General features: G+C 38.0%; 1 protein-coding gene across 3 annotated transcripts in view; it reads left to right on the forward strand.

Moving 5' to 3' along the window:
- Nucleotides 1-25,290, forward strand: part of LOC124167264 — a 346,425-nt gene that overhangs the window by 105,404 nt on the left and 215,731 nt on the right. The window lies entirely within an intron of this gene.

Consider the following 25,290-nt stretch of genomic DNA (forward strand, 5'->3'; position numbering starts at 1 on the left):
CTTTTTAAAAAATCATCAGCATATGGTAAAATATTTCGTACGAGGAAAATTGTGTTCAAAGAGTGTGAAAAGAAGTTTGTGCAAAAGCAGTGCTATGGAATTTCTGTAGAACGGCAGTGAACCTGATTCATTATTTAACAGGCTAATTTGCAATGATCTAATTATAAGGTAGCAAACACCAGGACTATTCACGTGTGTGTTGTAATCACTGGAGTAATATAATGGAGTAACATTATCATGTAATCAATTAATTTATATAACTTTGATGGTGGTTTAGGAGGTGAAGATGAGTATTTATCGAAAACATGGACGCTTCATCTAAATTCTAATTTCTTTTCCTTCGTGGAATAAAAAGCATAAACAGCCTTCACATATTTAGTTACGTAAAACATAAACAGTAGAAAAATAATGTTCAAAAGGTATTAAATTTGTTATGGCAACACCAAGATTTTTGGCATATCGGGGCAGAGGCGAATCTATGGGGGGCAGGGGCTCAGGGGGCTATAGCCCCGCCTTGGGTAACTAATTTATTCTAGATAGAATGGTGATTTTTTCCGACCCCCACTGCTGCTGGAATTTTAACCCCCACTTAGCCACCCCCTCTTGTCCCTATCCTGGATCCACCACTGTTAAATCGCGGCAGAAACGTCTCAGAAGGATAGTCGAGTTCATGGCTAAAAATTTATCATAATTAAAATTTCAATGAGACCAGCTGCAGTTTCAAATAATGTGCAGTAATTATGGAAATTGCGAAGGATTTTATTCTGTAAGAATCCTAGATGTATCAGGTTTTCAATACATCCACAGCGCTCATCAAAAAGGAAAAGATACATCACAACAAGAGCTCACACTATGAGATCGAGGACTGCTCTGGTATGCGTGGGATAAGAGTATCTAGAATTAACGGTACCTGTCTAAATTTTATATGAATGCCCGGGGCTTCAAGCCGTCGCAAGCGTCGTGTTCCTTCGAGACGTTTAATCACCACTCCAGGCCAACAACAAAGCTAACGTATCCTCCATTCGTCCCAGTAACCGTTGTTAAGCCACCAGCTCCTTTAATTTTCACCACGGATTTTCAAATTAAAAAGAAAGAAAAATAGAGAGGAGAATTAAAAACAATGAGTAAATCACACAGATTTTATTTCAGCATTCTTCGTTGTAATTTCTACCACCAAGGCTACAGCAGTTAGATTTGCAGAGATGAGTTTCAATGTATAATATTTGCATACGAGTCTTGATATATGGGTTTGAAGGCATTCATGTAATACAGCGTTTAAAAAAATACATCAAAGATAGAAGTACATGAAATGATAATTTAATATAATGATAAATGAAAAAACTTTGTGTATGACCACAGTTTTTATCAGCGTACGACGAATTTCAAAGAATCAGCTTCGCCACCATCAGGTACAGATACCCTGGTGGTGGCGATGTTATATGTTCCACAACATCTCGCCGCACACCGTTGAATACATCATAATTAATGTAATTGGATGGCGGAGCGTTCTGGTGGGTTTAACTGTCGGAGAGTTTGGGAGCACAAAAGGTGTGGGTTTTATTCGTAGAAAGCCTTAGAAGGAAGCTGGATATTCCACCGTTGACCCGGAGGAAATAGTTGCTCCCGTACTTCTCCAAACGGCTACTCTTGATCGACAACTTACTTTCTGATGGAGATACACGACCGTCAACCAATATAATCTAGTAGAAATACTCTCTGAATGAGCGTTTAATGGATAAATAATCTTGTTGAGCTTATATATCTCTCGAAAAAGAACGTTTGGTTGTAATTAATTTGAACTATAATTCATACAACTGCGCAATTGTTCTCATAACACGTAACTATTTACGCTATATATCCTTATTTTGCATAGAAAAATACATGGTCTTCTATTAATTATGCCTAGCGGCAATGATGCCGTGTTCTGAGTGATAAGTAAATAATATTCTCCAAATTGACAGGCAGTGATCAATATTCTGAAGCCAAGAGAAAACCTGTATGATAAATGGGTATAATAAATGGATATATTCAGGGCCTCAAACATTATGATTGTAACTACTTTTTGTAAGCTAAAGTTAATTGACTCGCGTGCAAAATAAAGTCAACAACCAGTTACAAATAAAGCATGAAATAGTTTTGCCGTCTCATTTGCTCAGCCTTCGCCAAACTTTTCCATTCACGAACCTAGCCCAATTTTGGCAAAAAATAGCAGGATCTACCCGCAGGCCGATTAATTGGCCCAAGAACGTTAACTATTATTTTTGGATTCCATTCCACTCCCGAGAGTCCTTTTCCTCTCCTCACACGTTTCCACACTTGTCCAATTTTACTCTCCCACTCCCGCCCTAACATTCGAACCGGCCTACGTCTCTCACTCACTCTCTCGCTACACGATTCCCATCCCCAGTCAACCATTGTTTACCTACTTGCCGTATCCCGGCGTCCTCCGCAGTCGCACTTAAAACACACAAAACTCGACGCTCACAAAACAAACGCTTCTCTCTCTCTCTCTCGCGTGCGCCCCTCGACGAACGAAGCCCGAACCATCACGCGCCCGGAGGCCCTGCGGCAATTATACTTTCAAATGTCTGCTGGCGTTGAATCGCTCACACACACTCGCTGCGAGAACCCGATTCCCCATCTTCTCTTTCAACCCTCTATATGTCTCTCTCTCTCTTCAACTCTATTTCCACGATCTCTATCCGTCTTTCAACCTCTCTTCCTTCCACACAAAATTCGCGCCGCGACGCTCTCTCTCTTTCTCTCATGTTTGCCATCCTCGGGAAGTGTCTGCAATTATATTGCGGCAGCAGTTTTTTTTTTCTTTTTCATTTTTCCGAGCCGTTCCGCAGTCCTCTCCGGTCTAAAGCAAGGTACTACACACTGCTGCCGTGGAGAGAGAGTTTTGCCCGCGGTTAGCGCACGGATAGCGGTTGCTCTAGGCATTCCCGTGTACACACGTTCCTGGGTTGAATTAATGGGAGAATAAGCCACTCGTCTCGCGAGCGCGTGGCAGAAGCTATCCACGGGTGTGGGCTTGCCCCGGATACATCCAGTTCTCTCTTTCACGGTATTTGTTACGTTTTCCCAAGGATTCCCCAGAATTTTATGGCGAAATGAGAGGAAGACGCGACCTCTTGTGCATAAGCTCAGGTGATGACTGCAGCAGTGGAGACATCATTGTGAGAAATAGAGACGAAGTCACATTCATAGTATATTGTTTGCAGTTAGTACGATTAATCCTTGGAAATAAGAAAATGTGTTTTCATATGCCATAAAATGTTTAGAAAATACTGACAAGAATTAGTCTTATGGTAATAATGATGACCTAAAGGCGTGAAATTAACAAAGGGAACCTTAGCTACAGAACGCAGTTAGAACGCACAGTTAGAACCTGCTGTCTCAACTACGTTCAGGGGATGGCATCTGCTATTGACTGGATAACATATTTACTGTGGATCCTATCTTAATTATATTTAATAGCAAAAATGTGTATTGTTGGGATACATCCAATTTTCATAAGTCTATTTTGAGTTTTTCCATTACAGTTGGCAGCAATTAGTTTTCCATTCAATTGTCTTTGGTGGTGAATAAGTGGGCACTTAAATGATGTTCCTAGAAAAGAATATGCTAACGGAGAGACTATTGATGGAGGGGGTACTGAGGAGCAATCACAAAACATGTTAAGTTCAGAATAAGTAGAAACAGCAGCAGTATTACAGCATTCTAACAAAATGTGAATAGAGACAAGCCTCATAAAACCTGAATGCGTAAATCAAATTGGAATATTTTAGACTTTGAATAAGAACGCTAAAGCCACTTTTCTGGCATCCAGATGAATAAAACAAGAACAATATTTAGTGTATTTTTGTTAAGAAAATGGTGTTACTCGTAAAAAAGAAGGCATCAAAAACTTAATTTAATATACCATTGATTTGTCACCGAATCAATAATGACCGAATATCACGTTTAAACTGGGGAATGCCAAAAATTTTTTATAAATGACTGACATAAATTAGTGTGATGCTAACTATAACGTAATAAAAAAACGTGACATTAACAAAGACAAACTAAGCTAGGTTTCAACTCCATTCAGGGGGTTATACCCTCTGATTGCTGGCTTGTACAGATTTACGGTTCTAAAGAAAGCCGTGAAACATACTACTGTCTTGGAGAGAGTTTTGCCTACGGTTAGCGCACTTACGGTGGTTGCTATTTCCCATCTGCTCACGTTCTTGGGTCGAATTCATGGGAGAATAATCCACTGGTCTCGTGAACGGATGTATTACTAATGTGTTGATTATGTTACGATTATATGTTGATTTGATGCCATTGTAATTTCGTATCAATACCTGTTCGATAGACGATTATTGGTATTACGGATTATTGGATTATTACGATATTAACTGTAATATTCGCAAACCTGAGTGTTTGCGTGGGTGAGATTTCCGTAGAACTTGTTCCACTGAGAAAATATGCAAGGTAGTGAGTTTGTATCTGATTTCATTGCATTTTTCAAATTTTTTTTGACTGAATTTGGTTTTGTGGTGGGTAAAGGCTCACCAAATCTGTTCATAAGAGACCTACGTGAGTATCCAGTTTCTCGGCATTCTGCTAGGTGAGTGAGTGAACTCTTACGTTGTCCTCATTTATTTCCCATTAAATGTTTGTGTACCTTCGCAATATCCAACCTCTTAACTGCCGAAGAGAGAGTACGGCCCGTATGGAAATAATTTATTTGAGTAAACATGCATTTTGCTTCCCGGAGAAGCATGAACTATTGAAAAAAGGGGCAGATTAGTAGAGAAACCCATCGGTCTGATCCGCAAAAATCTAAATGGATATGCATGAAGAGTTCTGCTTTAATAAGCCTCCCTGAACCCTGTCGCGACTGCGCCCTCAACGCCAGGCAAAGAGAGAAAACACCGAGGAATCCGACGGCATCGCGAGAAATAATAATAATATCCGAGCCACAAGAGGAGGATAGGATTCTGAGGTAAATATTAGTCTAATTGGAATGGTGGCAATTTGTGCTCGCAGCGGCGACGTGAGGTTACCCACGACCCCGGCGAGTGCAATGGGTTCGCCGTGGAGGGGGTTTTCAAAGGAGTGGAAATTTAAATTTATATCCTTTCGCGCAAACAGGCGAAGGCGATGATGACGATGGTCTCCCTTAAATCGCCGAGTTGATTTTTTGATGAAATGGCGAGCTCATCTCTCTCTCTCTCTTCGGTCTCGTAGGGGGAGGTTAAACTGAAGAAAAATGGAGCGCTCATGGGCGCGTTGACGAGTGAATTTTAACGGAATGGGGAGCTGGATATGTTTCTCTTCTTTTTTTTATGCCTTTACAAATTTAATGCACCCTCTGCGCTCGAGTGCGGAATTCAATGCGACGGCGAATTTATATCACAACACTCCGAGTCATGAATTTTGCATGCGGGGACACACCTAACATCATTCAGTGTCGATGGATCGGATGCGGAAGATGATTTTGTTTTTTTTTTCAATTTTTAAAATTTATCCACAAATTTAATCCAGGCGTTTTTCTGCAATTGGCGCAGCGTGAAATATATTTCGATTTTTTTATCAGATGGTGGCGTGCATTTTAATGTCCCACCGGCAAATATTTTTGGTGGGGGCAAGTGCAGGCAAAATTTTTGTGCGCATTGTTAGCCAATGTGTTCAATATTTTCGGCGAAATTCAAATGTTCGTGTAATTCAATTCGACTGCTCTCTCGAAATGTTCCAAAATTATGATTTGAAATCCATAGATCTGCAAATTATATTTCCAAGCTGAGTAGCAAGGTAGGAATGGCACGGAAAGAATAATGGGGAATGAACGGAGTTGAAAGTACTTTGCGAAATTAGAAAATGATTATTAGGAAACGCTGAAGGGTCTAAATCAACATTTCCGTGAAATTAAACGTTCTCATTAGGTAATGTTGTTTCAGAGGAAAGTTGATACTTCAATAACCTTATGGAAATTTCCCTAGTGAATTGATCCTACAATGTGAATTATCCTGATCCATGCAATGCGTTATCAGGCAAAAAACTAAATAGCGTAAAATAGGAGGAATAAAAAAAAAATAATGTAAGCATAACGAATCCATGAATTTTTACATTTATTCATTACCTTGAGGCTGAGCGTCAATGCGTCATGCATGAAAACCATTAAATACGCAATAAAAATTACTCGTTTTGCAATAGAAACGGTAGATGTAACTCAGGCACCAACATCCAACAATCAGCATGCGCTCCCACTATCGGAGAGGCGGTGTAATTACAACTTTATGTGGAAATGGACAGACACCAAGTTTTTGTGAAGTTATTTGAACGCATGAAGTTCGTTGGGCATCCATGGAGAGTTGATATGTTTCCCGGAGCCTTTAGGGACCAAACTTCAAATATATGAAGTGCAACAATAATAGTAGCGTCGGAAATAAAATGAATATCCTGAAACTATTTTTTTGAGTTTTTAGAAATGCTTATTTTCTGAAGAACCGTTCATTTCTGCCAATCGCCAATGGAAAAATTAAGAATAAATAAACTGCACACGTCTCGGAGTATACATTTCAACATAGCTAACCATCAGGCATAACACAAACAGAGATGGGTTTCGACTTCTGTACTTCGTAACTGTAGTAAGGGAACCGAGAGGGCTCTAGTAACAATCAAACTGTGGGTATCTCAGGCTTATAAATACAATGGCTTCGTGACGGATTGTCAAGTACCCCAAAGGCAGTATCTGAATTTATTTTCTCACAGCTACTTTGTATATTCAAACTTTACTTTCGTATCACTCCCATAATTAACCCTCTTTTATTCTTACATGAGCTGTTAATAAGTCTGTTGTACAAAAGAATGTGTTTCAGTTGTTTTTTTCTAGGTAGATCTCATCTTCTGCCATAAAGCATTTCAAAACCTACCAAAAAATGTACACTAAAATTTTCATTGCGTAAAATACAACAATGAACAGCATAAGTAGCCATTTATCCATTCGCACTATCTATATTACAGAATATAGAGAGAGAACCAATAATTTGACATGATAATAGATCAGGGGCTACTAAAATCTCCAAATGTTATATTTGTAAAAGAAGCATAAGTCAGCAGACTAAACATTTGAATTTCAACATTTTATCAGTATTACCTATTTGCATTTTTGAATACTCAATGCAGCAATAAACGAAATATTTTGGATAAACACATTTTCATCTGATTTAAATCGTAATTCAAGACCATAATGTGTTTAGTGAAAATTTACGAACGAATTCGGCAGAAATTAACTCCATGCTGTGGCAAAATAAATCAAAATCGACCAGAACAAAGAAAATTGTCATCGCAATTATTTCACGAAGATGAATGGAAAGAAATACCGTTACGACACGTCATTAAAATCCTGTAAGAGAAATAAAAGAGAAAGATTGTGGACGAAGGAGGTATCACGTGCCATAATAAATCAACATTATGGTGGCCGAGAGGGATAATTTTGCGATCAACGGTAGTAGGTTCTTTCGTTCGGCCGCAATCTTCAAGGGGAGATGAAGAAAGAAGAAGAGAGTCGGGAGGCGCCTCCTGCGGAGAGCCCACGAATTAAAACCGCTCGCCCACATCCCGTGGACCAATTAAGAGAAAAACCAAAGTAAAACGGTCCCCATCCCCAAGCCGCGATAATAAACCCGTGGGAGGACGATTTCGACGCGGGAAGTCCCGAAAAAAAGGTAGAGCGCCTGGAGAGCGAGTGGGGAGTGAGGAAACCATTAAAAAGGGTCAGGGAGGATGAGGTAAAGCTCAAAACCACCGGGAAATATAGAGCGGGGAAGAAGGAAAAGCGTGGGGGAGGGGGGGCAGGGCTGTGAGTGTGATTGGAGGAAATGAAAACCTTTCATCACCCGTCCTTGGCGTAAACCGCGGGAAAATTTGATGTGGCGAGGTTAAATGTGGTAATTAACCCCGTTGGAATATCTGATCATTCAAAAACGAAATTGCCCGCTTACCTGCTTTCTCCGCATTTGAGATTTTCATGTGATCCAATAAAGCATCTGAAACTAATTGCTTTTCACTAATAGCAGTGACTCATTAGGGGAGCATCCATTTGCGTTCAGCTCCGAATGAACGTATATTCCAGTTGAATGGACTGTCTTATTTACATTAAGGTACTCTTACGACGTCAAGATAAATGTAGGTTCGTAAAATATGATAAATATATTAGGAAATAGAGGTAAAATATAATTCCACTTATTTTCGAAGACTAGAGGCACATATTATGATGCCTAGGATATATATTTTGCATTGATTTAAGATATTTCTACTAGTCTATCACTGGTAAGAGAGGTTTTCTTCGTCAACATTTATCATAGAGTTGTGAATTTCTACCAAAAAGGGATGTCTTAAATGCATCCGCCATCATTTACTACACCCATCCTTTGTTGCCACGATTTCCACTATTCAAACTAAACCTTAATTAATCTTTTTTATCTTTTATAAAGGCTGTAGTTACGTCAGTCCGTGCCACCTATTTAAAATGTTAATCTCAGATCCCTGTGAATTAATTGGATACAAGAGGGTCCCGCATGTGTCTTTTCGTCGTAACAGCAAAGAAACTAATTTATGAGGGCAGGATGAGGGAGAAAGGGAGGCCAAGCGGTTTAATTTCCCCAAAAATGTCAACGAAACGCTTCCAGAAATCCATTTTGGTAAATTTAAGATTTTTGAATAATTCAAAATATTGTGGAGTTATTTTCTATAACAAGATTGCTAGGAGCAAAAAAAAAAAAAAAAAACAGTAAGCACGAAAACATTGCTATCTTCTCAATTTCGTGCAAAAATAAAATAGTAAGCCCAGAAATGCTTCAAGATTTTTATTTATTCCAAAATGAAAACTTAGGCTTATTAATTTTTGTGGGTTGACTGTAAATTAAAATGGCTAATTGCTCTGCTAATGATTAAAATAAAAATGAAAAATTTAAGTAACATTCACACCATTTTGCGGTATCGTCCATTTAGTGATATCCTACTTTATTTATAGTTAGGTTCACATTTAAGAAATTGATCCGTATTTTTAACTCATGTTAATAATAACCTTAATTTTCCATTGAAAGCTAATTCTTTCATATTTATAGCAGTAAACCCATCATCCAAATAATAGGTTTGATATTTGTTTTTACGAAATACCTCTAAAATTTTGCTAACTCCATTGTTTTTGCAATGAGAGATTGAAGAATCATCGCAGATTACTTTCCAAATAGAAAGAGAGATGGGTGTTATTATATTCACAGAAAGAATAATTTATAAATCTATTCCCTTGAGATTGAATTATTCCTGATTCTCACGAAAATAAAGGAAGAAAAATCCCAGGAAGAAGATGTCAATGGCTAATGTCAACTTTATGGAACAACATACCCAAAGATTAGGAAAGATATTGTATTACCCGGTAATTTTATTTAACAGTTGACAACACGTATTTAGATTGCTTTACGATCACCAACTGATATCACCTGATGATTATAGAGCAATTGAAACGCGTGCTGTGAACGGTTAATTAGTGGGTAGTACCATATCTTTGCTTATCATACTTTCAGTGACTGGTTTAAGGGGCCCAAGAGAAAATAGAGAATCGGAAGGCAAAAGTAGAAAATTTTAAGGGTAACAAGCGTGAGCCCTTCTGTTTGGGCAAGTAGATTTTTTCGTTTTGACCATGTTATTTTCTTCGTACACTACCCAACCATTCACCTCACAAAAATACACGAGTAGCCGCAGACACTGCGAATGGGACGAGGGGGTGCGCGATGAGGAAACAAGACTCGGATAACGCTATTAACCACGAGTCGGGCTCGACGATTGCCGGCAGAAAAGGGGGAGCGTGGCTCGGATTCCCATACCTACCGCCGGTCTCGCCCATTCCACCTCAGATGATGGCGAGAATAAATGGCGAGAGATTCTAAGCAGGAAGAGGGGGAGATTGCGGGTGGAGAACGGAAGGGATCGGAAAGGCTATGAAAAACGAAAAAAAAAATCACGAATCCCTTCGTTTTATTTGTGCAGCTTCCATTTTATCCGCTTGGATGCTTTTTTAAAAAAATATTTTTCCATAGCCGCTGAGGTATTCCGTCGAGAGAGAGAGAGAGACAGAGAGTGAAAGAAGAGGAGGAGGAATGGCTGAGAATGTAGGTCGCGCTAATTAGTGAGAGTTTGGTCCAGGGTGCGGAGGATGGGGGTGTGGATGGCGAGAGGCTGGAAAAGGCACTTTTGGGGAAGGCGATGGAGAGAGAGAGAGAGAGGGAGGGTGTGAGAGGTGTTGGGGACTGCCTCCCGGCACCCACCCTTAACACATACGCGCCTATCCCTGGATGCTGGGAATCCCTTTCTCTCCCTCGACCAACGCTCCCGCTCTGTTTTAACTCCTCGGCGATGAAATTTGATTTCGATGTCGCGGTGCGCGTATTTGCTTGTGTGGACCGAGTGAAAGGTTTCGGGGGAGAAAGGAGCAACGGAGTTCGATTCAGCCTCCGCTTTGGTGGATGTGATGAGCGTCGGGGCCTGCGTGTGAGTTCGTTCCGTGAAATCAAGCAAGCATAATATAAGCAGTAATTCGAAACCAATCTATCGATTACGCCAAAAACAAACAAATCGGCCTGGAATACATTCGCACTAACTCTACTTATGCTCGCACATGTTACCTTGATTGTCTTTTAATTAATTAAGTTATTCATAATAAATGAAAATGTGTAAAGGACAACGTTCCCTTTACGTACGGGCGCAAATTCAACTAGCACTAGCAAAAATACTTTTCCCTCAACTTCGTCTAGATTTTTTAGCACAGGTACCTCTTGTTTTTGCAAGATCTGTCATCGATAGCTGATTTGAGGAGCCATTTATTTGTATCTTCCATGTAAGTGACCATTTGTGTAGTAGTTTTAATTGAGTGTTAAGTTTGCTTATGTTAGTGTCTCCCTTCCGTGAAGTAGCTGTGATGGCAATGTCGTCAGCGTACATGTAAAGTGCGATGTAATTCATTCATTGATGAATGAATGTAACTTAAGGCGTAATATGGAATGTGGACAGCATCACGAATGCAAATGACAGCAGATAAATACCGTCGTTTAAATTGGCTTAGAACTCACAACGCAAGTACTTCTTATGTAGCTGATTCCGGCATGATTAACTGTTTTGTGAATACAAAGCTCTTCCGAAGAGAATTAAAAAAAATAATTAGACAGTTTATACTTCGTATCCCGTTTATCAAACCTTCTTTGCCATTATTTTCGGGCTACTTAGCCAAATAGAGCGTTTAAACGTCAATAAATTTTACTACTAATTAGACCACAAAGGTATTTAGAGGTCTTTAGTAGACCCTAATCCCAAACGATTAATAAATAATCGATAAATTACCAGCATAACCCTCAGCTCATTTCTAGCCGCACGTTTAGAGCTTGATTGAAACTCATTAACCACTTATAGAGAACGTATTCTGCAAACCATATTCAGCTTTAACTAGTCTACATAGAAACACACCCGGAGGAGAAGCATAATATTGAGCTATTTTGTCATCACACTTTATAAATAAAATACATTGAATCACATCACCTTGGGAAAGTAAAAGTAATCGGAAAAATTGAAACCGATCCATACAAATAAAATGGCAACAATTATCCGCATTCTTGAATTCTGGTCACCATTTTAGGACGCAGTGATTAGCATCGGCTTACTCTCTTGATTACTAATGAAAGAACATTTTAAATTTACAGGGGTATCTGAACATGCTACTTGACTTGGAAAACAGTGACCCGTGTTCTACATTAGCATGTGAAAGATTCTTATTATTAAAAAATGGTTCATTAAATACGCAATTTTTGTAATTTTCGGCTATTCCAGTGACAATGAGAACTGCTAATATTTTCTTCGCTGATGCTGAAAAATATTCTAAAGGCCTGTTTACACGGTACATTAACACGTACGGGTTAATGTCTAAATGTATGAACGCGAGAAAGAACGCCAAAATGCACTGTGTATTGTGTAACCACCTAACTTGTGCGAATTTATGCACAGAAAATAGAACCTGTTCTAATTTGGTTCATACATTCGTACATGTTCCGTTCCGGTCCACAAAAATCATTCACGCAAACGTAGTACGTGTTAATGTATCGTGTAAACAGGCCTTAAGAGAAGAAATTTTATGTGGTAGCTTGAACATTTTGGTGTCTTTTGAATACGTTTTCCAGTCTTCCCTTTTTCCTGGTGGACCCTTTTTTTTCACTCCGGCAAACAATAGTGGGTCCCATCATATATTAAGTTTGACCGAGAAGAAATATTGTGCATGGCTATTCTACGCTGTCTTGCGTCCCGTTTAAAGCGACGCCAAGGGAACGCTCGTTGTGTAGCGCAGCTTTGGAGCGAGTTGAAAAGAGTGGATTGGCGCGGTGAAAAACTTGTTCGATGCATTCTTCCATCGTGGACGTACTCATTTGTGTTGCGAATAGGTTCACGGCTTCACTTTTTTGCCCCTATGGCATGGCTCACGTGGTTTACTCACTGGCCGAACGTGGATAGACCTATGTATGGCCGCGGGGGACTTTCCATGGCCATGAAAATGGACCTGGAAATTGACGAACGTGAGGCCACTGTGCACACCAGCAGAAAACAGTGTAAAGACACTAGGAAACGGTCGAGGTGTGAGAAATAAAAAAAAGAACACTCGAATAACTATTTTTTTTCCATCGTAAACATTTCCGAAGCATGTTCTAGAAAATTACTCAATTTATAACGAAGGAGCTATTTGATATTTAGCCGTTTGATGTCAAATTTCCCGTGAACAAAAAGAATTTCAATTTATGCTTTTTAAAAGATTGAGAATAATGAGTAACAAAAGTATAAATCAAGCGAATTACGAAGAAGTTTTAAAAATTATTCTTAGAGTGATAGATAAGTAGTCTTAGGAAAGTCTCACGAAGGAGATGGAACAACAGAATCTGCCGTATCAAGAGTCAAAGGAAGGGAATCATGACCGGTTGAAGACTGAAGAGATGGAAGAAAAAAAACAAGGGCAAAGGAAGGTCTGGGAGAAAATATATGGAGGAAATGATGAAGTATGTTTCGGAAAAGAACTACATAAGGTTGAAAAGAGTAGCTGATACAATTAATGAGTGAAGAGAACAAATTTTTTACTGGTGTCTATTAATTATAACGAGAACGGGATCAATTGCGTGAAATTATTTTTAGCAATAATCATAAAATAAGTCATAAATTATATAGTCATAAAATAATACATGTAATTTACTAAGGCTTCTCGTGACGGATGAGTTTGAAAGAAAAGGAACAGCTTTTATTCATACAAGGAATTGGCAATGCAGGCTATAACTCACCATGTGTACAGTCTCGTATCTATAAATATCGGAAGCAATATGCCTGATAACTCATTTGGATCAGTTTCAGTTCTTGATGTGAAACAGTAAGTAAATGGATCGATAAACATGAAATGAATTGCTATAGATTTTGATAATTAACGAGAAAATAAATAGTCACATTAATGCAGACTAGTTACTGTGGAGCTACTATTGCGGTCTATGGAAAATTTAATGCCGGGTGCAAATGTAAATTCAATTTTAGCGCGTTTCAAGAAAGTTCAACATTAAAAATGCAATTTACAAACTATTTGAGTTAACTATATTGTTGTTTATCGACTGCATTAGAAGACTATTCTAAGGACCGGGCGATGAAGATAAAGATTATACTAAAAACAGATATTTCATGGACCATCGTTCACTAGCACCTCTGCTGAAATTATAAAAAAATATAATCTCAGGGAATAATTATACGACTTACCATATAAAATTAATAAGGCCCCATTAGTTAAAAAATAAATAGTCATTAATACTGCAGGGAATTTGTTGAGAGGAAATCCGATATAACCACGAAAGGGAATTTTCTAGTGGCTCAAAAAGGTATTTGAAGATTATTCAAACGGCTCTCTGCGAAAATCTCTCCTTTTTCATCAAGTCGCTCGCGCTCAAGTATTTATGGCGGAATTATGAATGCACATCATCGTCTATTCATCCATTCAATTCAATTAATCGTCAATGAGAGGGGAAAACCTTGTGAGTATACTTTTAAAGGAATTAATGAAACAGACCTGATTTATTCACCCCTGCACTTAAGGAATATTTTGAGATAACAGCTTTCTCGTAAAAAAGGGGGAAATAAATGATAATGACATCATTAATAACAAGCTGGGTTCTCCATCTGCGAGTGAAACGGGCATTGAAATTGGAGAAGAAAAATTAAGATAAGTGGAAATATTAACGAATAAATTACTTCAGAAACCCTCCAGAAATACAGGGAAGCTGAATGGAGCACGTCCTTGAACTACTTTGAACTGCTACCATAAACGCGACATTAGCAAGTAAATAGGTACACACAAAGGTGATCTTGACTTGACAGGCTTGGCACACAGCTTATTCCTAGACTTTTAATAAGAACCATCATAAAGGAACTTACGTCACTCAATGTTTTTTTAACTCATTAATTTTATGCGGAAGGAAAACTCCGATAAGTATTTGACTTCCGCAACAGCAATAAGCATTAGGTTTCTTGAAGTACAGTCATAGTTTAATAAATGGTTTTAATTACTGGCTTACGTACTGATTTATTCACTAGTTGACATATTTACAGAAAATTAAAATTTCATATTTTATTCAATATATGTACTTCCAAAAATAAAGGATCACATAAACATAACAATGATAATAGAGGGAGTCACGTGCTAAATATGAATTCTATAGAGTTATGCTTAAAAATATGTTACAGAAAGTCACCGTACATTCCTCTGAAAAAGCGGGACGAAGGAAATGCAATTCGTTTAAAGCGATATAAATTTTCTCTCCGATCTGTTTACTTTACGATTTTTGAGGATAATTTTAAGGGAAAAGTAACATGACTCAGTTAAATATTTTTCTACCCAATAACTGAAGGCAAACACCCGTTAAGTAAATTTCTCTAGCCAGCAGAGTTTTAAGATATAGCCATCCCCAATTGCATTAATGATCACTCCGATTACGATTCAAATGTTGGATGGCGTTCGTTTCACGTATAAAACTATATAATGCTAATAGAATTCTTTGATCCATGCCTTAGAAAAAACCATCTTTGACTTATCACACAGATGTTGCAAGGACTCGTGAGCTTAAATCTAGCAAAATATTTTGAAGGATATTCCACTTAAGAGTACCGATCCAGAAACAGAGTGGTGTATGAATTACGAGGCTTTTTGCGAAAGAAAGACATGAAAGATTTAATGGTTGGTCTATCTGATAAACATCTTATTCCCTCATGCGGACTTGAGCTGCATGACAGGATTAAAAAGATCTAATATTTTCTAATGCGCACGAATAACAGAGAAAACATACTAATCGTTAATAGATAAAGAAAATGGTCTCCAATGACCTCAAAATTTGGCACCTGACGTCAAAATAAACAGCAAAAACCAGAAAACCTTCCTGTGGTAGTTTTATATAGAAATATTGTTATTTCTATTAATTTTCATTGAAATTAATTAATAATTTTATATAAATCATCCCGTTAACTACCACAGGATGGACTTTTGGTTTTTTTGGTTTTTTATTTTGAGAGTGGTGCCAAATTTCACAGCCATTGGGGATCCTTATCTTCGTCTGTTAATATATAGAGGCCGTAGAGCTCTATTACCTTTATTTAATTCCATACTAATAATGTACAAGCAACGCTCATACATTTGTACAAACACCTCTCCCGTGTCACTCAATACGTATTTATTTCCTAAACAGAGAATTTTGGCCGAAGATTTCATGGTTGTTGAGTTTACATTCATTCATCCAATCATACGCCGTCGCATTTTGATATATATTTCCGCCGATTCAATTCTTTGCCTTGGTTTCTTTGCACAAAAAATCCCAAACGGTGATAAGAGATAATATTTTCTCTCCTCTTTTAGAGGCATGCGACGCTAAAATGTCTCACACGTATCGCGGCAAACATTTGATGGAGCATTGAGTTTTTTTCCTCTTTTAATCTCGTTTTATCACGTTCGAACCAACGGCAAGCAGAATCGAAGATCATATCTGGTTATCACCAAAACGGAACGCTACGGAACCTGAGAGATATTTAAAACGCAAAATATAAATGAACAAGTTCTCTCCATTTTAATGGCATTTGATCAAAGCTTTAGATATTTCCAATGTGTGCAATATTATGCTCTAATAACAAACGAATGTTAGCTGCATGTAGGATGCGAGATAAGGATATTACATCAGTAAAAGGTTACCGAGGTTTTCAAACATCAAAAGTATTAAAATTACTTCATTGCTAATTTACTCCACGAGAATTTAAAAATGACATTGTTAATTTTTAAACACAGTTATACACCGGGAAATCAGAGGTCTACTGGATGATGCTATAGTGATGATGATATAGTTTCTGATTTGAGAAATCGAGTAAACACCTAAAGCAACGCTGCTACAATCTCATATGGTAAAGGAGGGCAAGAGTACGCACCTAATGCATTTTCGGTTATATTTTGTGATTCAATGCGATATCAACCCAACATTTTGTTACTAGGTTCTTTAATTATTGTGTACTAACTACACAAAATTTGGCATGTTTAAATAGAATGGTTTTCTTGCTGTATAAAAAGTTATAAAATAAGTCATTTGCGTACTCTTACACTCCATGGCGTCGAGTACGCACCAGAAATTACTCAACAATGGTTACAAATGAGCGGCCCGTTGCCTTTATATACTGAGCAGGCTTCATGCCACCATTCATGACTAATGTAAGTCCACACTGAATCCACTTGTCATTAGAGGATTTTCCACATTCTGGGCGTACAGTTTCTTCTTCTTCCTCATATTTTTAAAGGGGTATGTTAAATGACTTGGAGGAATTTTAGGAGTCGTATTTTCTCTCAAGAGGATTTTTAGTGTTGAACTTTAGTTTTGCTTTTGACTTCATATTTTTATTTTTTAACATTTTTATATTTTCAATTAATTTCTTTTGTGCTTTTTTTGCCATCTTTTCAGCCTTTGCTATCTCATATTTTTTCTTTTTCTCTTTACTTTTATTTGAGAATTTTTTCGCTTTCTTGTTAAATGTAGGTACTTTAAACATGAAATGGTAAACATTACAAAATGAAATGGGAAATCAACAATTGAATATCCATTAATGTAAATGAGTAGGACTGATGTTATGCTAAAAGTACGCAATGCGGGTAAAAGTACCCAGATGTGTAATCTCACCGGACATGCTTTAAGAAATTACCGCTAGATACTACCAATATGCACAAATAACTCTCACGCTCATTTCATCAGCTAGCTAATGAACTGTACTTTACTATGATATCAGGTATATGACTATCAAAAATCATCCCATCTGCGTAGCTACACTTAATTTATAATTTTAAGGAGTTAATTTATTACACTTTAAAGTAGCAAAAGTATATTTTATCTGAAAATATCCAGACGAAATGCAGTGAAGCAACGGCAATGAGGCATGTTAGTCTGCTGCTAAAGACGCATTATGCAATCTTAGCGTGACGCATCTGCATTGCTGACAACTGCTACAAAATTCAGTGCTTACTCTTACCAGACTGCGTATTCTTACCCTCTTTCCCTTACTCATCCAATACTGGCTATTGAAAAAGTAAGACACCCCAACTTGATGAGTTATAACTTCCAAACGGAGTTACAAATTCCAATGCAGCAACTGCAAAACATAGTTTTTATACGTTGGTACATGTTATTTGAAAATTCTCTACTCCGATGCGGTTATAGGTATTAATTTTTCTCAACGAAGTACACTTTTTTGCACGCTAAATTATGTTACCCAACTTTGAGCGCTATTGTCTCCATTGTTTTGGTTACCATAACTTGTAGTTTTTTTACTCGGAAGATAGATCAATACTAAACTGCGGGAAACAAATTCCGAATTGTTCTTAGGAAGCAAAGAGTTTGTGTCGCAAAAATTAAAGAAGTAGTCTCAGTTTTTAGGCGCTAGAGCTCCTCAAACTATAGCGTCTTTCTTTTTTCATCGTCAGTAGGTGCCAATTCAGCACTATTAGCCTCGTAAGGGCTGAAACACTCGGGCTGAAATGAACTGTGAGCAATATTTTTTCTCTGGTAGGAGGTAAATTTACACAAGACAGCTCTTGAGAATGTTGCGTAACCTTTTCCTGAATATACACAATTACTTATACCACTTATTTTTTTATCAGAGCGCGACCCGGGTTTCAATGAATCATCGGGTCGCGCTCTGATAAAAACATAAGTGGTATAAGTAATTGTGTACATCCAGGAAAAAACTTATAATGGAATATCACAAAATAAACCAAGAGTTGGTGAATTTTGTTGCGCAAGCATAGAAACCGGTTGAGTAAGATTAAAAAAGTGTGGAAAAATACTACAGTTTTCTCAATCATTACTAGTAACTTTACACCTTTAATCAGCTCCCAAGGAAGGACTTCGACGAGCTCTTATCATTGCCGCAATATTTTCCCAGTACTAACTCTGAACCGTATCGTTAACGCGGAAGGGAACGGCGTCGAAGGTTTTGGAAGTGGATGGGATCCGAAGGAACGAGGCGAGGATCGCCCGGACTAGGCACTGCGGAAACCGAAGGGAGGCAGGCGCCGCCGTATGGGTCTCCCCCACACCATCCCACCGCGTTCCCCCTTCCACATTACCTTTCACCGTTGACCTTTCGTGCTGGAAGGGAACGCGAAAAAAGGAACGGGCGGGACACGAGAGGAGTCACGCCAGCATTAAATGGAATCTTTGTTAGGCCGCTTAATGCGGATTCGCGGGTTTTTTTTAAAGTGCAAGCAGTTTCCCTCCCCCCACTGAGGAGTGGGAGTGAGAATCATGAAGAAAAGAAAAACTTACACTACGGCTTGTTATTTTTGGGTAGCCGACCGAGATCATTTGGGCAGTAAAAGAGTAAAGGGTGGATGGAATGGCAAGGAGCTGGTGGTGTAAGCGAGCTGACCACCTTTCCTGGTTGGCGTATTTCAATCCCCGCTCTGCTAATTACATGTGAAGAGGGTGAGTTTTTGTTTCCACAAATCACGTTGACTGAGGGACGAAGAGGTTTGCAATTTGGCTGTCTTGAATTTATTAAAATTTGAGCTCCATGCTGGCAGAATTTGTGAAAATCACAAGTGAAAAATAATTATGCTAAGGCTTCTTCTTCTTGGATATTTATGCGTACCTTCGAATATAAAGCGAATAAATCGTTATTGAGGATCACCAAAAAGGTGGTGTTGGTACCATTTGATGACGGTCTTCATTTTAATTGAATACAAAAATTCCAATCAATTCACTTTATCGGACGTTATTTTGAAAAACATACCACAAATATATAAGGCTGACAGAGAATTACGATGTCTTTATGAATTTGGCGGGAAACAATTAGATGATCTCACAATCACAAGTGAAAAATAATTATGCTAAGGCTTCTTCTTCTTGGATAATTATGCGTACCTTCGAATATAAAGCGAATAAATCGTTATTGAGGATCACCAAAAAGGTGGTGTTTGTACCATTTGATGACGGTCTTCATTTTAATTAAAAACAAAAATTCCAATCAATTCACTTTATCGGACGTTATTTTGAAAAACATACCACAAATATAAACGGCTGACAGAGAATTACGATGTCTTTATGAATTTGGCGGGAAACAATTAGATGATCTCACAAGAAAAGCATGAAATTAATTTTACTGAAATCATACTTGGTGTTGAAAAAAACTCAAAAAGAGTTATTAACTTAGAGCACATTGTAAAAATCGTATGACACACGGGGAAATTGTAATTTTCATTTACAATAGCTTACTATTAACTAAAAATTCATGCGTTTCAAAAATATGCCATAAGTTGGTACCAAAAATTAAAATTTCTGTCAAATCTTAAAAGAATAAGGCATTTTCTGGAAAAAAATACCGATGCCTTATGTGCAAGCCTATAAAAGAATTTACCACCGATAAAAAAATCGCAATGCAATTCCTCAAAACATTGCATGCATTAATACGCAAAGGTTAAAATGTTTATTGCTGCTTTCATTGCTTGGATATTTATCTACCAAGGAAGATAAGAGCAAAAGATTTCGTGGGGTACAACGGTATAGTGCTACATTTTCTGTTTCACTTCCGCATTGAATTTTAATAGGCTGACAATTTTGGATACATTTAAAAACGAATGAATTTTCCACACCCTGCTCAAACGTGTCGCACAATTAAGCACTAAAACGGTAACAAAATTCTATGCGCAATTAGAGAATTATTTTTCATTCCTTTATAGCGTAGTTATAGCTGGATGGAGAAGACAACATAAAAGTATGGCCCATCAACTTGCAAAACATTAGTGAAAATATTGCTGGATGATAAGGTCATTCGTGATCTCCATGAGTCACGACACGAGCATTAAAATAGCGTTTATGAGCACCAATAAGGTATCTCCCCGCTCTTTTTCTTCCTCCATTCAAGGCGCAATGACATTCTTCTATAGGCATTTGGCATCACTTACCACAGCAGGAAAATCAAACCTTGAAGTAAATAGTTCTAATAATCGCAACCAAAATCCAACTATAAATACATTCAGGTACTGAGTACAAAACTTTCTAGAAGTAACACATCGATAAACATCGGTAGTTAATAGTTCTGCCCGGGGAAAATTATCAAAGGGTACATAATCAAACTTTTGTGCCACTTTGAAATTAAAATTATTTTTATAGTTACTTCATGCCTCATTTGATAACCATAGATGAAGTGTGTATTGTGCCACGGATTTCCACGGTTTCTTTTTTAATTACAAAACGGTCGATTAAATTATAAACTTCACGAGTGAAACTGACATTATACCTAAATGAGAATGCTCCAATGCGAAGAAAATTTGGGAGATATTTTATCTTCATTGCGGTCTTCAATGACCGTAAGTGTTTACACAAAACGTGTATTTTCCTTGATTCAACGTTCTAAAAGGAAACGTGTATATTTCATTTCAACGAGGGAAGAACCAAGCAGTCAAAACGTCAACGACGCAATTAGAGCAATGGGTCATTTTGCTAGTGACAAAACTTGCTGCTTGCTTGCTGCTTGCTTGCTGCTGCTTGATAGATCATCAATCGTATTTTTCCATTAACTCATTATGAGCTAGCCAGGAAAAATGTATTCATCATAGCTCCCAAGCATCTCAGAAAAAATATTCCGTAATTTCTTTCTCTTTCGCGGGAATAGGGCGAAAAATTGTGGAGTTCTAAGGGCCTTTCCGCAAATTTCAATCAAGAAAAAGTTTTCAAGGGAAATTGGAGCGAGGCGACTTCCCCTCCTCCATGAAGTGCTCCCCTAGGCCTCCATCGATAAATCATGAGCCTCATTCCTATAAATGTTTAACTAAAAGCATGATATCGGGTTTTCATTTATTCAGATCTGATGGGGGAACCGATTATATTTCGTCAGTCGCTCCAAAGCTTCCAAAACTCCCTCGATCCTTTCCTTCCACGGCATCCTCCATGACTTTAAATTTGATTGAATTATTCAACGTGTGCGGAAGGGCAAGAGAGATGAGCCGAGTGAATGGAGGGAGAGGAGGCTTGGGAGACGGAAAGAGAGTGAGTTTGGGAGGGCCAAAGTCGTAGTTTTAAGGTAGGCAGACTGGCGGGTACGGGACGTAAGACGGGTGCCAAAGCTCCTTGCTCCCTTCAGATGTCAGCCTCCCGTCTTCCAAGGAGGCTCGGAAGATTTTTCCACCCAGCGCCCCGATCCCACCACCCTCTCTCCCTACCCATGGTGGTGCACTTGCCCGGGTACAACTCACTTTCTCCGGGTGGACACCTAATCGGGAAATCCGGGAATTTGCAAACTTCACGAGAAACTTCGGAATAAAACCAGGGAAATATAATCTGATGGGGAAGACCCAGGATTGTTAAGCTACAGGGAAAATTCTTGAAGCCATAGGGAAAACCCATGACTTAGAAGCTATAGGGAACTCTCAGGAAAAAAGAAAAATGCCATCTTCGGAGAAAACATGGGAACTATAAGGTATAAACAAAAAAAACTGAAAAACCAAAATATGAGAATTAAAATGGACCGGGAAAACCTCGGAATCAAATGGTAAGATGAAATATCAATTTAAGTATTTCCTCAAATTAACCTCCACCAAAAAAATCGTGAGACGCAGTACTACGATGGCCATCGTGAGCTAAAAATGTTTTCTGCGTAATCACTTTTTCTGATTTTATTTAAACTGACTTTGTCGAAGTCATTTCAAGTTTACCACATCACTGTATTTCATCCTCATCATAACTTTTTGACGATCCTAAGATTGGTTTGACTCAACTGCCAACTGAAGTCTTCTATCAGTCAATCATTTCTCACTTACGTATTCCATCTTTTTCACATATTTCTTTACTTGTTCCACATAATTGATTCGCGATCTTCCTGTTCCGATCTAGCCATCTGCTTGCCCTCGGCGATCAACGTCATCATCACTGTATTTGCTTTCATTAAAGATTTATTGAGCAATTGTTCTTGATTTACCCTCTAGAATAGGCTTTTAAGTATTCAATACATAATGTTTGATGTTTTTCGTCAAAGACAACTCGAATGGTGCCATTTAAAATGGAAATATTTTGTTCCAATATGTTGATTCATGCTAAATATATTCAATTTCCCAGCAACGTTTCCCCGTTATGTATTTTTTTTATAAACGCGTAAAATAATGATCCATAAGTGGACCAATTGACCCGATTCGCAGTTTCGTAGAGCGAAGGTGACTTACCCAATATATGTGGGCGATAATGCAATACCAAGGAGTTTTATAAATAATTAATGATGTTCAACACAAAAATATGCATCCTAAATATGACACATTATTTTCACAATTTTATACCATAAAAACACAACCTGCAGAAAATTTTCAAAATTATTGCAATTTCTCTATCAATCAACCTATCTATCAATTATGGGCGCAAGAAACACGAGGATATGATACATAAATATTTGAAAAATAAGTGGAAAAACAAAACAATTCGGGAAAAACGGGAAAAAATAAAAAAAGTACACGGGAAAACTCGGGAACCTCGTTCATACCACTGAGTAGCCACCTCCTGTCTCACCATGGCAGTTTTCCCTTCCCAACTTCCCGTCCTAAAAGTTCTCCTTTTGCCTAAACTCCTTCCAATTCCTTTTACACTCACCCCCACAAGCCTCATTCCATCCATAAGGGCATCCTCTTGAAAGAAAAAACCCGACCATCCCCCTTCCGGGACGGAAATTTTACCGGCAGGGGATTTTATTTCCATAAGCCTCTCTCTCTCTCCTCACAGCGTACACCTACCTTGTCCCACTCACCCTCTATCTGTCCGCTAGGGGAAGGGTCGTAGACCCGACCGTACCCATGTATAACGACTGCTTCCGATGAAAGTGCCTATACATAACTTTGGAGCGTGTTAGAAATAGAAGATATAGCTTAGAAGACGCCTATTTGGGCGATTTATCGATTGCCTTGGGAATGCAAATGTCAGGCACTCTTATCGATAGAAATAAGTAAAAAAAAGTTTTTTAATATAATTTGTGCATTGCGGATTGCTCCGTAAAGATATCACCGTGGCTGGTCCCAGTATGGTTTAACTAATCAAGAGCAAACACCTCTGATCAAAGTTTGGGCTTTGCTCTCCGGCTGTGGCGCTGTGCGCACTATTGTAACGTCGCGTCCATGATGTTCGGCGTGATTGATTATGCCATGGTCCTTGGATTATGCATTAATGTTTGAATTGTATTTTTATTTGTATGCGTGTATGTTTATGTTGCTGTTTTGGAGTTGAGGGCGTTATGGTGATGGGGAGTAAACAACGAATGGTTAGTAAGAGAGCCATTTTGGATGCAGGAGAGAAAATAAAGCTCTAAAGATTATAAATGATTATTGTTGTTTAACAAGAAAAAAAGATTGCGACATCACACTATTTTGGACTTCTTGTCGCATCCATATACTCAGCAATCTGTTCCACCTCTTCCGGAATAATGTCCGGTAACTGGCTAAAGCACTGAACCAGAAATCGGGAGAATCCCGGTTAAATCAAATGATTTTTTCCCTGTATATTTTTAGCACAATTTGTGAATCGCGAGCACGGACTTAAGCATTGAGGGTGACTCCTTAAAGTTATCACCGTGGCCAATTCCGGTATACTTCAATTAAAATAAGAAATTTGAGATTCAAAATATCTTCTTAGTAATATATGTATGACCTGGCGATGGTAGCCACTCAAAATTTCGTGAAATGCAAGACAAAAAGAAGGGATATGCCGAGAAATCTTGAAAAAGTGTAAAACCGAAATACCACGTTTTTATAGGTAACTAAATCTCAAAACTAGGCCTCTCAATTTAGCTGTCGATAACATTATTAATTTTATTAGTTCCAAATATAGTAATGTTTTTGGTGAGAATTTCAAATAATAAGAGTATTTTCTGGAGAGACAATCAATGCACTGATATTTTCCATAGTAGTCAGAGGAATTATTTAAATGAACCTCTAAATATCAATTAAAACCATCGGGACTGGACTCAAGGTAGCAACAGCCAAGTGTCTGATCCATAAACGGTCATTCACTTCACCAAATACTAATTTTTATTCCGCAAAAGAGAGATTGAATCTCACTGGTCGAGGAAAAATATGAATTTATCATCTCAATAAAGTATGAATGCTTTTTCTTACTCATAATATTATCGTTGAAACATTTATAGTCTTTCATCAAACAGAATTTACTGCATATTTAGGTTTACTGGAAGGAGTGGCTGTTGAAAGAAAACCATATCACATTATGGAAGACTTTAAATTCCTCATTAACATCTTAGACGTGGAGGAAGGGCTCCATATAATCAATAACACACACCAGTTTTTAATGACGGTGTAATAGCCGAAACCGGTTATAGAAAATTTTCATAAATTATTTGTGGAAGCAAAAAAGTGTCTGTTATAGATAATATTTTCAACGTTTACAACTACCCAAAATACTGTATGGCGAATTACGCTCCGTTGAAGACGAAATTAATGAAAGTTTAAAAAAAAGATATTCTATAAGGCACACTTGTTCTCAAAATATCTCGGTAATGTGCTTCGATGAGGGAAAAATTAGCCTGTAAAATGCCAAACTGCACGAAGTCTTATCGGAAGGCCCGAATGACCGAACGGGAGGCAAATCCTACAAAATAAGGTACATATTAGGATAAGCAGAGAATTTTTTATTCATCGGTTTGAGTCCAAACTCACGCCAAGAA

Source organism: Ischnura elegans, chromosome 1 (assembly GCF_921293095.1).
Source record: "Ischnura elegans chromosome 1, ioIscEleg1.1, whole genome shotgun sequence".
In the NCBI taxonomy this organism is placed as follows: domain Eukaryota; kingdom Metazoa; phylum Arthropoda; class Insecta; order Odonata; family Coenagrionidae; genus Ischnura; species Ischnura elegans.